The 13,511-nt window shown below is 39.2% G+C and overlaps 1 pseudogene; it reads left to right on the forward strand.

Annotated features, from left to right (window-relative positions):
* The first annotated feature begins 816 nt into the window (after positions 1 to 816).
* Positions 817 to 13,511, forward strand: part of LOC101516550 (26S proteasome regulatory subunit 7-like) — a 35,948-nt pseudogene continuing 23,253 nt past the window's right edge.

Genomic DNA, 13,511 nt, shown 5'->3' on the forward strand with positions numbered 1-13,511 from the left:
TATATTACTCAGTTTCAGATTTTAGAGCTTCCTTTCTTTAAAATTGGGAATCATAACAATGGAAAGCATGTTTTATGCTTCTGCTGTGTGGTTAGTGTTGTTCTAAAGGGCTTTACACCTATTAAAGCATAGAAGCATCATGAGATTCTCAGGAGAAGGATCTTAGCAGCCATAACCGTAGAGACTGTTGAGGCACTGACTAGTCATCTGTGGTATTGGAACTTTTCAAAGGTGTCTCACAATTTGAATGAAGTAGAATCAGGATTTAAAACTCAATAATCCTAATACAGCCTTCACTTCCATTCCCTGTCCCGGTTAACCTGGTTGGGACAGCAATAGAAGATGATCCAAGTTGTTTGGGCTCTTGAACCCATGCCAGAGACTGGGAAGTAGCTCCTGGTTTTGATCTGACCCCGCACTGGCCATTTCAGCCATTTAGGGAGTGGAATATCAAAAGACCTCTTTCTTTATGTTTCTATCTCTCTCTTTCTGTGTGTGTGTGTGTGTGTGTGTGTGTGTGTGTGTGTGTGTGAACACGGAATATTCTACCTTATCAATCCTGTACCCCAGGGAGTGTGGCTGTTTGGTAGCTGCTCTCTGCCACTGCTGCCCAGCATTGGGAAGAGTGTGCTACATGTAACTAGCAGGGAGAAGATCAGATCATTTGAAGTAGGGCTTTAGTTAAATGCTTCTCAAGTTTGGACCATCATGAAGTTGAAAATTCATTGAGTCATTGCAAGTCTGGGTCCATTTGTTCACACCATTTAGATTATATTTACTAAACATGCGGTGTCTTCCACGACTTACAGGTACGACATGGGGTAAGTAAGGACAAATTTGCCCAAGAGGCAATAGTTAATAAATAGCAGTTTTTATGTTATAACCTACAGTTAGTTTTCTCAGAGAAATGGTCATTCAGTGTGGTAACATTAACTGTTGGAGAGATACTGTGAGCCAGAATTTGTCTAAGGCCCAGAAAATTTATACCTTTAATGGAAAAGTAATGCATCACTTTCCATAAATAAATTCTTATTCCTTCGGTAGGTGTGGAAATAGTTGAATCATTCAGGTATAGGTCCAATTTGGTTCCTTTTTAAATCAATTTGCTTATTTCTTTTCATACTTATGTATCTTAAATCCTGAGTAGAAGGGAGTTATGAGATTCTTATGGAATATTATTTTTAATTGAAAGTGACCTCTTAAAAGAGTATTTTAATTGAGATTTAATAACTCTGTAAAATATAAATCTAGCTGCCATGTAATAAACAGTAATTAATTGGCTAATATCAATAAAATACTAAAAATATTAATTTATACTTAATGTCTAAGTACCATAATTTGCTATAGCTATCTTATTAAATGATAATTAGATTCCTAAATATTCTTACAAATTTAATGCATTAATAACAAGAATGTAAGTACATATTTACTGTATCTGCACTTCTGAGCTCATTACATAGCAATGAGATTTATCTCTTTTACAGTAATTAAATACACTAAGCCAACCTCAGTAACTTTTCCTAACACATACCATAACTGTTTAATTAATTTCAAATTAAGTGCTCATTTAAGGTTGCTAATCTATAGCTGCCCCAAACAATTTTCCACACACAAAGATTATTGCATGTTTAACTAAATTTTATTTTTGAACTTAGGTTGAAGCTTTTTAAATAGGATTTTTTGTTTCTTTCAGTCTAATTAGTATTATACTTTGATAATGACATAGACTGAATTTTCCTAGACCCATCGTATTTTTTCTTCTGTGCTGTCTTTGAACCTTTGATTTCCACCTACTAAGATTGTGACTATTAGTAGTTGTGTCTTTTCTCAGTTTAAAAGCTTACATAGTTTTCCTTTCCTCATCAGTAAAGAGCAGAGCTTTGACTAGCAGCTCATCTTTCATTTTCATCAATAGCAGCCTCATTGTTAGGAAAACATTCCCATAAGTATTTTCCTGAAAAGAAGAAGAAGGAAAGGATGAAATGATGCAGTGACATTTGCAAGCACAAGGAGTCCAACTGGAAAGGCTGCAAGAGCCGCAAGACTCTGCCAAGGCTCCTGCTCAGGATGGTTCCTGAAAGACTGAGGCAAAACACAGTCCTTGCACGTTTCAAATGATTTAGAATCTTCTGTCTTTCCAGATATGATGGGGGATGTCATAAAGACTAGAGACTGCTGTGCAGCAAGGAAAGCACATTAGCTATTAACCTTCCCCCAGCCGATCAACTTTATTTTGCAATCTTCCCTCAGAACCATTAGAATACCCTGAAGAAATAACTTTCCAATTAAAAAGGATCTCGGAGAACAAAGCCATTTTATCTCTGACTCCTGGTGTTCTTTATTCCAATAATTTAAATTGGAATTGATTTTTCAATTTAGCCGTTGACTTGCTATGGACACACAGCTGAAAAGGCCGAATGGAATTGCATGGCTGAAATATTTGTCTTTGTGATGCACTTCTCATAAATTCACAGGAGCAACCCCCCCAACCCTTGTAAAATGCATTTTCTTCTGCTGCTTTTGCCTTAGACAACAGCTTTTTAGCACAGCATGTGCAAACTGAGAAAACACGTCCACTATGACCCCGGGGGCCTCATCCTCCATTCTTCATAGATCCATCTAATTGTTACATCTCCTGGAAAATAAATAAATCCAGTCTTCGCCAAATGATAGAGATTCTTGAAGCCTGAATATTTGTTTTCTAGTGTGTATAGGAGAATAGAATTCCTGAAAAAAATACCGTCTTCACTTTATTTCACCTCAAAATATGTTGTAATGGAGATTGAACTCTCATAATTGCTTTAATTATTTCTAAGTTAAAATAATGGATTTTCAATTAACACTTAATAATTTTGAATTAAAACACTGTGAATATTAAAATGCCTTTATTACATTTTAAGATTTTATAATAAAAAGTCCCGACTACCCAGTTATGAAAGCATTTGATTAGCAGTCAGGACTTGGTTGTATTTTCCCATTTCTGATGCTTTTCTCCATGACCTTAGAAGAAATGCCATAGGCTTTGTCACAGGCTCCTTCCTGTTTCCTCACCCTGTCACTCCAGCAGGTGTCTCTACTTTCCTTTGTCTTGCAGGCTCAAGTCCTGTTCTAAGATCAGTACTAATGTAAATAGCAGGTACAGGAAGGAAATCCTGAGCTCACAACATTGTTTAGTTTTAACTAAACACCATATTGCTTATTACTCATGCATATTGAAGTATGTGCTGCTCATTGTCTCAGTGCCTGGTCTCATTACCTGTCGTTGAATATCAGCACGAGAATCTCTTTTACAATATTAAGAGAAAAAGAGTTCATAGGATCCACTAGACAATAAATACCATGATGGCATCATCCTTGTGAATGTTACCATCACCCTGTTTCTTATGCCAAATAGTGTTTGATATCTACTTGTATTCAAAAAAATATGCTGAATGTATGAGTTATACTGTGGTTGTGTTCTGACTTTTATTCCCTATAGCTTGTTATAAATCAATGTACAGAGAAAATATACTTATGATAAATTTCATATTGACTGACATAAAAAAGAGCTTAGTTAACCCTACGTATTTTTCAGCATTCCATGATAAGGTTCTGGAATCATTTACACATCCAGATATTGTATGAACCATGTTTTTAGATGCACTAAAATTAAAAAAAAATATCATGGAACTTTGATCCTATGCCTAACAGAAACAATAGTTTTCCAACAACAAATATTGCAATGCAGAAGCAATAGTTTATAGTGTTTATTCATTTACTTTTCATTCAGTTAGCATTTAACACATTTATAAAGTCCTATTATGTGCTTGGCACTGCTCTAAGCACTTGGGGTACAATGATAAACTCAACAGAAAGCCCTATCCTCATAGAATTCATAGTCAAATGAAAAGTGACACTTAAAAAAAGGCATAATTCTAGGAGTGAAATGGTAGAAAATTATGAGATTTTAAAATATTAAATTATGCGATGGATTAAAATATGGGTGGAGCATCAAAAGGGATTCCTGAATTGAGTAGGAGAAGGGACTACAATTTAAGGAAGACTGGTTGTTCAGGAGGAAGGCAACCGAAGCTTTGAGGCAGGTTAGAGAAAGAGCCATGTAGGTAGGGCACTGTTACTCAGGGTCCAAATTCAGGGGTGTGCTGGAGGACTTGGTAGCAAGATCACAGTGTAGTTGGTGCAGGGGCTAGGACAGAGTGCAACAGATGCAGATTCTGAAAGAGTCTGAGCCCCTTGAAGGAACTAGGTCTTTTACCCTGTGAGAGCAATGGACAATCATTGCTACTCTTGCATCAGTTTGGCTCTTCTTGACATAACAAATGTTTGCTGCGGTGATGTTTGGTTATATCCTCTTTGCCTTCTTTTGAGGTGTGAGAAGAAGAGAGTTGAGGTCATTTCTTAGAAGTTGTTTGTATCTTCAGAGTTTTATAGAAGCCATGCCTCTTACTATTGGCTGCAGTAACCTACTTTATACACTATGCTACTAGCCAAGCAGGGGAATGCAATTTTGCTGTGTGCTTTCTTCAATAAAATGTGTGTAACTGAGGATAGCAAGCATGTCCTAACACAAGTTAAAGAGTTCATAAAATTGGGCCCAGCGCGGTGGCCTGGTGGCTAAAGTCCTCACCTCACACATGTCAGGATCCCATATGGGCACTGGTTCTAATCCCGGCAGTCCTGCTTGCCATTCAGGTCCCTGATTGTGGCCTGGAAAAGCAGTCCAGGATGGCCCAAAGCCTTGGGAACCTGCATCTGTATGGGAGACCTGGAAGAGTTCCTGGCTCCTGGCTTTGGATCAGGTCAGCTCTAGCCGTTGTGATCACTTGGAGAGTGAATCATTGGACAGAAGATCTTCCTCTCTGTCTCTCCACCTCTTTCTATATATATCTGGTTTGGCAATAAAAATAAATAAAATCTTTTTAAAAAAGTGTTCATTTATTTTGAGAAATATTTGTCCTGAGAATTAGCAAAATAACAGTAATAATAAGAAGAACAAGAAGAAAGATAAGCATAGTTATGTAATTAAAGCTATTTTGATATGAAACAAGAAAAATAAGAACTACCTCTGAACTTTGGGATTGTGCATTTATTTTCTACTTGCTGTTATCCTTCATTTTGCTAGAATATATCTTCATATTAACACAATCAGATCTTAAAACTTGTTCTGTCTTCTCTGATTGTGGATGAGAGGAGATTTGCAAGCTTCCTGTTTATAAGGAAATGATAACTCTTTTCTACTGTTTTGTTAACATCAGTTAATGTCGGTCCTCTGACATCTTCTATCTTCTCAAATTATCAACATCTCTCACTTAGACTTCTGTATGGGGCTACTGTTTACCTCTTGCCCTCAAGTTCCTAGGTTTCGCTGCAGCCAGAGTAAATCATTTAATACAAGAAGTAGATTAGGTCTGTCTTTTGTTTAAAACTTCCAGTAGCCAAATTATACATTACTCTTGCTTTTATTGTACAAATATTTTACTAATGTGGTGAAAATATTTCATGAGGGATAAACCAGCCTTCCGCAATGTACAATGAATTTGACTTCATCTTACTCTCTTCCAGCTCCCTGTATCTTACCTTTTTACATGTATATATATATATGTATATGTATATATATATGTATATATGTCTATATATGTATATATGTCTATATATGTATATATGTATATATATGTGTGTGTGTATATATATATGTAAAATACACAGCATGACATAGGCTGTTCCCTTTGCTTGGCAAGGATTTTCCTCACATCCCTTAAATTACTCTCATTTCTCTCAGAAATGTTTTCAGATGTCTCTTGTCCTGTAGTGTTTTCTCTAGCCAACTTGTTTTGAAGGATACCATTTCCCTGATCTCTCTATTTCCCTTAGTTATATTTTCTTCATAATCTTCATTAATAACTGTAGCAGGTATTCTGTGTAGTACTTAAATATCAGGATAGAATGCTGACATTGCATATCAAAGTAGCTAAGCTTGAGTTTTGATTCTGCTTCCAACTTCAGCTTCCTATTACTGCACACTCTGGGAAACAACTGGTGATGTTTCAAATAGTTGGGATGCTGCTGTGACCCACATATGGGGTCTAGATTGAGTTTTTGGCTCTGGGCATCTGACTGGTCAATGTGTGCATTTGACTAGTGAGCCAGCAGATGGGAACTCTCTCCCTTTCTTAGTTTCTTTTTGAATTTCTATCTTTCGTTTTGCCTTTCAAACTATTTTTTAAAAATTTGTCATGAACTTGAATTAATCGCTAATTTTGTAACAGTTTTTGAATTCTTCTTATTTGGAAGTTCTCCTTTGAAACCATTTATTACAAATATCCTAGAGTAATTTAAAAAATAAGCATTTGGTTCCAAAATAATAATAAGAAGTCATGCAAAGTCCTTGGCATTTACTTCTTTATTTTTAAAGATTTATTTATTTATTTGCTAGTAAAGTTACAAAGAAAGAAAGATAAACAGAGAGACAGAAAGGGACGGAGAGAGATGTGGATACAGATGCGTCTTTACTAGTTGTCTTATTCTTCTGATGGTCACAGGAGGTTGATCTGGATCAATTAGGATCCAGGAGCTTTAGCTGAGTCTCTCACATGGACAACTGGGAACTAAACATTTGAATGTCTTCTGTTGCTTTCCATAGGCCTTTGGCATGCAGTTGTGTGGGAAATGAGATAGCTGATATTTGCTCTGACACCAGTATAGGATGCTGACCCAGTAGGAAGCAGCTTGTGGGCTAGACCAAAATGCAACAATGTGGGCCCCAATTCCCTGCATTTAAAGTAAATGAAAAAAAAAAGGATAATAATATTAATGTAAAAGGAAGAAATTGCATTGTTGATCAGAAAATAAATTTCTCTGCAGAAAATTTCCTATATTTCCAATTTTTAGTTTTAAGAATTCATGATAGAAACATTGCCTTAAAGGCAAAGGGACTTTATTGATAAAGGTTACTTAACTGATACACTCTTTAAAAATAACAGCATCCTATGTTTCTTAGTTTTTTGGATAATATGTAAACAAACTTTGACAGCTATAAGCAAAAAGAAAAATGAAAATATTCTTTCTTGATAATATGGCTATAAATGGTGTTTTGAAGATGATTAGGAAACACAAGAAAAAAGAAATGAATTAGAGGAAGACGTGGACATAAACATCCTCTGAATACTTGAAGAGACAAAAAGAAATTTTAACTATTTTAGAGGAGCAAGACATTTTTTCAAAGTCTCAAATAACAAAACTCCATAAAAGCAAAATATCCAAACTCTAGTAGAATAGGGACATTTTGCATGATGTAAATTTTTCTTTTCTGGGCATAAATATGATCTATAGTTAATAAATCTATGAATACACATAAAAGATCATGGCTTAATTTTACAAAAAATAAATTCAAATAAGATAAAGTCAGGAGGCATTCAAATAGATTGAATGACAGCAGACAGAACGGAATTAAATCATTTCCCTTTGCTTTTCATTGTTATTGTCTCAATTTTCCACATCATTTTGATAAATTTTTTAAAATAAAGAGCCAGAAAGACTTAGGATAGTATAGAGTTAATTGTATTCCTGTTGGACACTCAAAAAGGGAATGGAGAAGTACAAGTAAGTTAAAAAAAAAAGAAAACATAGAAGTTTCCTTTAATATGCTTTTTTTGAGGATGTTTATAAATATTTGCTAAGGTAAGAATTGTCTGCAATATTTAAATGGGTTTTAACGTATAATGTGTTCTTGCTCCTCCACTCTAAGTAGTAGAGAAAAAAAAAAACACCTCTACTTATTATGTTCACTAACTGCCAAGAAAAATATTGGACTTGGATCAGATATCTAGCAACAGAAAACATCACATTTGCTCCAGAAAAAATAATGATTTGGCAGGATATTTTTAGTAGAAAAATAGGGAATAATTTGAAAAATAAACATTAAAATAGCGAAAGTCAAAAACAACAGCTGGATTATTTGATCCTCAATGAGCTTCTCCATTGAAGTCTGAGTGGATAATGGAAAAAGAACGCAGAGCAGGGCTGGGCTGTGAGATCAGGAGCATAAGCAAGCTTTTATTTTCATGCTTCATCTGCATGAATTTGAAGACTATTGTGACATTTTCTACTGGTACTTAAAAGAAAATCTGAATTTAGAAGGTAAAAAAGGAAGCTCAGTGAATAAAGCTCTTTATGTAAGAATTACAATTATTCAAATCCCTAGAAATGCTATATACTTTTGCTTTTTCAAGAATGTGAACTTTTGAAATATTTGACTCTTTGTTTTTCCAAAACGAAGTTTAGCATGTTTGTGAAAAGATCATTAAGTAAGAAAAGAATGGGTTATTCTAATTCTAGGAGCATCCTCATGTCTACTGAACAATACTTGCTTTTCTGAATGTTTGTTTCATTAGCTCCTAATCCACTGCTATGTGGAAATGGACAGTAGTAGTGCTAAAGGAACAACAAGAAATTGGAGTTATTTATTTAAGTAAACATAAAAAAAAGAATATTGAGGATTATAAATATATAAAGATTAATACAGTTAAATATCTCCTTCCTTTGACTAACCTAGAATATTCTGGAGAATAATGTTGAATGACATTTCAGTGAAATTTATATGGCTAACCCATTTTCTAGATAGCCCCTCATTCATTTACTCTTCCTTCCTGTAGGTATTCAGAGGTTGATTAGATTTCTAGTCACCAGTTCAAGAAGTTCTCTGGGTCTATTTAAGTTGATCTAAAGTTTCATCTTCCCATTCCTTCAGCATTTTGTTAGAGACTGAATGATATCTCTCCCCACCTATCATTGTCTTAGTGAGTGGTTTGTATGTCTATGTCCTTTGTCATAGAAGTTTCTGGTACTAGACCCCTAGACAGAATGCTTACTTATCCTAAAGGCTTTGACCTTAGTCATCTGACTTTTCTGGCCTAAAGGCCTGTGAACAGAGATAGAGCCAAACCAAGACTGGCAGAACTCAGATAGAAATGGCCAACCAGATGCAGTCAAGCCCAAGGAGCTATGTTCATCTCTCAACCTGGGTACTTTGTGCCAGAGGAGTTTTCATTAGCTGTTTGGTTCCTTGGTCTAACAGAATGACTCATTGTGTATAAGCCTTAACAGTTTTAATAAAAACACATAAAAACATTAAGGATGACCATTGATTTGAATAGAGATTGGTGAGGCTGGTGTGGTGCTGCAGGTAATGACACCCCATGATCTGCTGGCATTCCAGCTCTCTGCTAAGACACTTGGGAAAGGAGTGGAACGTAATTTAAACACTCGGGCCCTGGCAACCACAAAGGAGACCAGGCAGAAGTTACAAACTCCATGTTTAGGCCTAGCCCTCTCTCTGCATTTCTAACAAATAAATGAATATGCTTGAAAAAAAATGTTAGACTACTGATTGAAAAAGGCTTTTGTATGAAAACCATTAAATTATTCTTATCAGATGGAGATCCACTACTAACGTGTTTTTACAGCTTATATCTAAGGAGGAAAATGTAGATTTTCACATCATTTCCAGTGGTTGCCTTTTAATGTCTATCATTATTTGGTCCCAGGAATTCTTGTCTTTAATCTTATCCCATGTTCTATTTATCATGTTTTGCTAAATGATCTGCTCTGGCTAGCACATTTCTATCTATAGATAATAAGAATAATTTCAAGCTAGATTCTCAGTTAATTTTATATGTGAAAAATATTGTTACTATACAACCATCAGTGCATTTGTTAATCAAGAAATTATTTAGAAATGGGTTGTATTTATTTTTCTTGTATACGGAGGTCAAGAGGTGTTGTGCTCTAACATGGCAGAAAAGTGAGAGGGCCAGCTAGTGTGTGCAGACAGAGGAAGGAGGAGCTCAACTCATCTCAGGAGTAATGCAGTACTACAAGGTCAGCATTAATTCAGTTTCGACTCATCTCCTGATTTTGGGACACAGGAGATCAATTTTCCAACACAGGAACTTCAGTTACACCTGAACCACTGCATTCATGATTGAACAATATTTTCAATGACTGTTTATTTGACACCCCATCAAATACAAACATCCCACAGTAGTATAAATGGCAGCAGTAGACATCTTGTGCATCCTGCAGGTTGCTGCTGTCATGCAGCAACTCGTCAAGTGCATTAAACATTTAACGTACTGTGTATCTTAGCAACTTATAACAAATGCTTATTTTCTAATAATTCTTAGCAATTTAGGCTGGGTCCCCTTGAGTTTTCTCTATGTTTCTCCCTCTTTTTCTTTTGTAATATTTTTAAAATTAATTATTTTTATTTTTGATGATTTTTAAGGTGATTAGGTTGATTAGGGTGATAAGGGTCAGAGGCTACAGAAGATGGGTGAGATTACCATTTCCATATTCTCTCCCTCTTTTTTTTCCCTGTATCCTGAACATGGGGAGACAAGGAGATAAGCCATGCCCAGGATCCCAACTCCTCTGAACCCTAGAATGGAGGACAGCCACTGGACATCACACCATGGTCCCCAACCTGAGGCATGCTCTGAGAGTCCTGCTCAAGAGGTTTTGATAATTCAAAACTTCTGAATTACTGCTGATCTCACTGTTGCAAGCACAATGAAATCTCTTCAGAATCTACAGGTTGACATATTCCAACTTAGAACCTCGATTTGCACAAATATTCACTGCTAACACTTGGCTGGGACAGTTGATCAATGTGTTGCATCCTCTGTTGTGGTATCTGGTGCCCTCTGCAGACTCCAATGTATTGCCATATCCTCGATGTGCACCTTAGTGTGTTGCCCACTGCTCCACCTAAGCCACTGAGTAGGCCCCGCTCTGACACATGCATTTCACGATCAGATCATGGAACCTGCAATTATATCCATGGTTGGAGTTCTGAATCCAGCTGTTGAGTTGGGGAAATCACCAAAGAAACTTAATCTGAGGTGATCCCAGACCTGTTTCTTCTTTTTTTTTTAAGATTTATTTATTGTTATTGCAAAATCAGATACACAGAGGAGGAGAGACAGAGAGGAAGACCTTCCGTCTGATGATTCACTCCCCAAGTGACCGCAATGGCCAGTGCTGTGCCAATCCGAAGCCAGGAGCCAGGAACTTCCTCCCAGTCTCCCACGCAGGTGCAGGGTGCCAAGGATTTGAGCCATTCTCAACTGCTTTTCCAGGCCACAAGCAGGGAGCTGGATGGGAAGTGGAGCTGCCAGGACTAGAACCGGTGCCCATATGGGATCCCGACGCTATCAAGGTGAGGACTTTAACCGCCACTAGGCCACCACACTGGACCACCAGACCTGTTTCTTGTGTGTGCTTGCCAATACTGACTTTGGCACAATCCATCACCCCAGTCAACTTCTGCACATGCTGGTGGTTGCACTTCCTGGGTCAGTTCTGCCTCCAGCCGTGTCTTCTACACATTATTAATGGGTGTTGGAGTCCAGCCTGATCCTGCCCACCACACATTCAGTCTTCAAGCCAACCAGTGGGAGCTGCAGCCTTGTCAGAGTGACCCACAATAAAACCCACTAGGCCCGCCCTTTGACATGGTTCATATTCTTGCCAGTATGTACAGCTGAGTGGTTTAGTCTGTCCCATTTCCCATTAAACTCTCATACATGTCAATGGACATTGAAACTTTGTTCAACACAACCAGCCCCAATATTCAGCCCACACACTACCGCTGGGTGCCACTTTCTGCCTAGCCATGCCTGCCCCTGTGCTGGTTCTCACGCTCATCAGTTGGACTGACAACCCAAGGAAGTTTCCACTATTCCCTAATGGGCCCACTTCTATTCCCAAATCCTGCACTCTCCAGGTGGTTCTGCTGTTTGTTTAGACTAACATGAAGAATTTGATCTCTGTGCCAGCATCTTCCAGCTGATCCTATGGCAAAGCCCAACCAATCCACACCCACTCTGGATTATGCTTACGACCCTAGCAACAGTCAACCCAGCCTGGCTTTCTCCTGATCCAGTTCACATGAGGTTAACAGGCGTTGCAGCCCTGCCTTGCCTGATCCATCCCCATCCCAACTCTCATGATCTTCTGTGGGAATGGTGGTCCAGCAAGGAGGCCCACACAGTCCCCCTACTGCCTTCACCCTATACTCCAGGGTCTCACGTGTGCTGGTTGTGTGTTGTGGCCCAGTCTGGCATGGCTCACTTCACCTCAGCATTTGTCAATGGGTGTTGTAGCCTGACGGGGCCTGGCCCACCCTCCAATTCCATCTCGCCCTGGTGGGGGACTGACTATAACCTAGTCCAGCCGCGCCAACCCCCAATCCTGGCCCTATTGTGAACTGGCATGTGTTGCTACCCAACCCAGCCCAACCCACACTCCGTTCTGGTGCTCAGATTCGCCAGTGGGTGATGTGAACTGGCCCAGCCTGGTTTGCCTCTGTCCTGCCCCAGATGTATGCCAGTGGGTATCATTACCCACTGGTAATGGGTAATGTCTGGTCTGCTCCCTTTTATTGTTCTTGTGCTCAACTGCAGAGACTCTGTCCTGACCTAGTCATTCCCTACACTCCTCCATCAGAAACTCTCCCAGTGCCAAATCTTATGCCCATTGATGGGCCCATGGGCCAACCCAACTTAGTCCACATCCTGTGCTAGCAGGAACAGTGGCCTTTCAAGATCAACCCAAACCCATTCCGGTTCTTGTTGTTGGATATTACAGCCCAGCCAGCCTGGTCCACACCCAGACACAGCTCACACATGGTTCAGAAGGGGCAGAGACCTAGCCTAGGTTGTGTTATGCCTACCCTGGTTCTCACAAGTACCAGTGGGTGCTGTGGTCTAGCCCAGTCTGGCCCACCCCAGACCCAGTCTGCACTTGTGCTGAGGGACACTGCAGTCATGGCCGGACCAAACCATAGCCCCCACTTTGGCCTTTGCACTCACCAGTGGGAACCGCAACCCAGCCAGGGTGTTTTCTTAGCTCCCCAACCAGTGGCCTATTCTCAGCCAGAGATCTTTACATGCCAGTGGTTGCTGTGACCCAGCTTGGCATAGTCCTTTGCGTGTCTTGGCCTTTGCCTTTGGATGCTCAGCCTAGCCTTACTCAGCCTGCCCCCAGTCCCAACTCTTGCTGGTGGGTGCTAGAACCTGGCCTTGATCAGTTTGTTCCCATCCCTGGCTCATGTGAACTGGCAGGTGTGACAGCCTAGTCTAACATGACCTATAATCCAGCCTGGTTTCTGAACTTGCTGGTGAGCTAAAGTTTGCTTAGACCTGCCCAGTCCACTCCCTTCCCAAATCAGCCTATACTTTTGCCAACAGTTGGAGCTAACTTGTTAGCTTTCCCCACCTCCAGACTTGGACCACATGATCAACAGTGGGAGCTATAACCCATTAGGGAAGTTTCCCACTTTCTCCCACTTGGCCTACTCCTATTTGACCCACTCCCATTCCATGTCTCATGCATGCCAGCGTGTGCTAGGCCCTTAACTGGCATAGGTTGCTCCTCTATTTTGGCCTTGTATGAGCTGATAAATGTTGCAGCCCACCCCACCCCATACCCTGCTTTGGGATGCACATGCAGGT

Source organism: Ochotona princeps, chromosome 12 (genome assembly GCF_030435755.1).
Source record: "Ochotona princeps isolate mOchPri1 chromosome 12, mOchPri1.hap1, whole genome shotgun sequence".
Lineage (NCBI taxonomy): Eukaryota > Metazoa > Chordata > Mammalia > Lagomorpha > Ochotonidae > Ochotona > Ochotona princeps.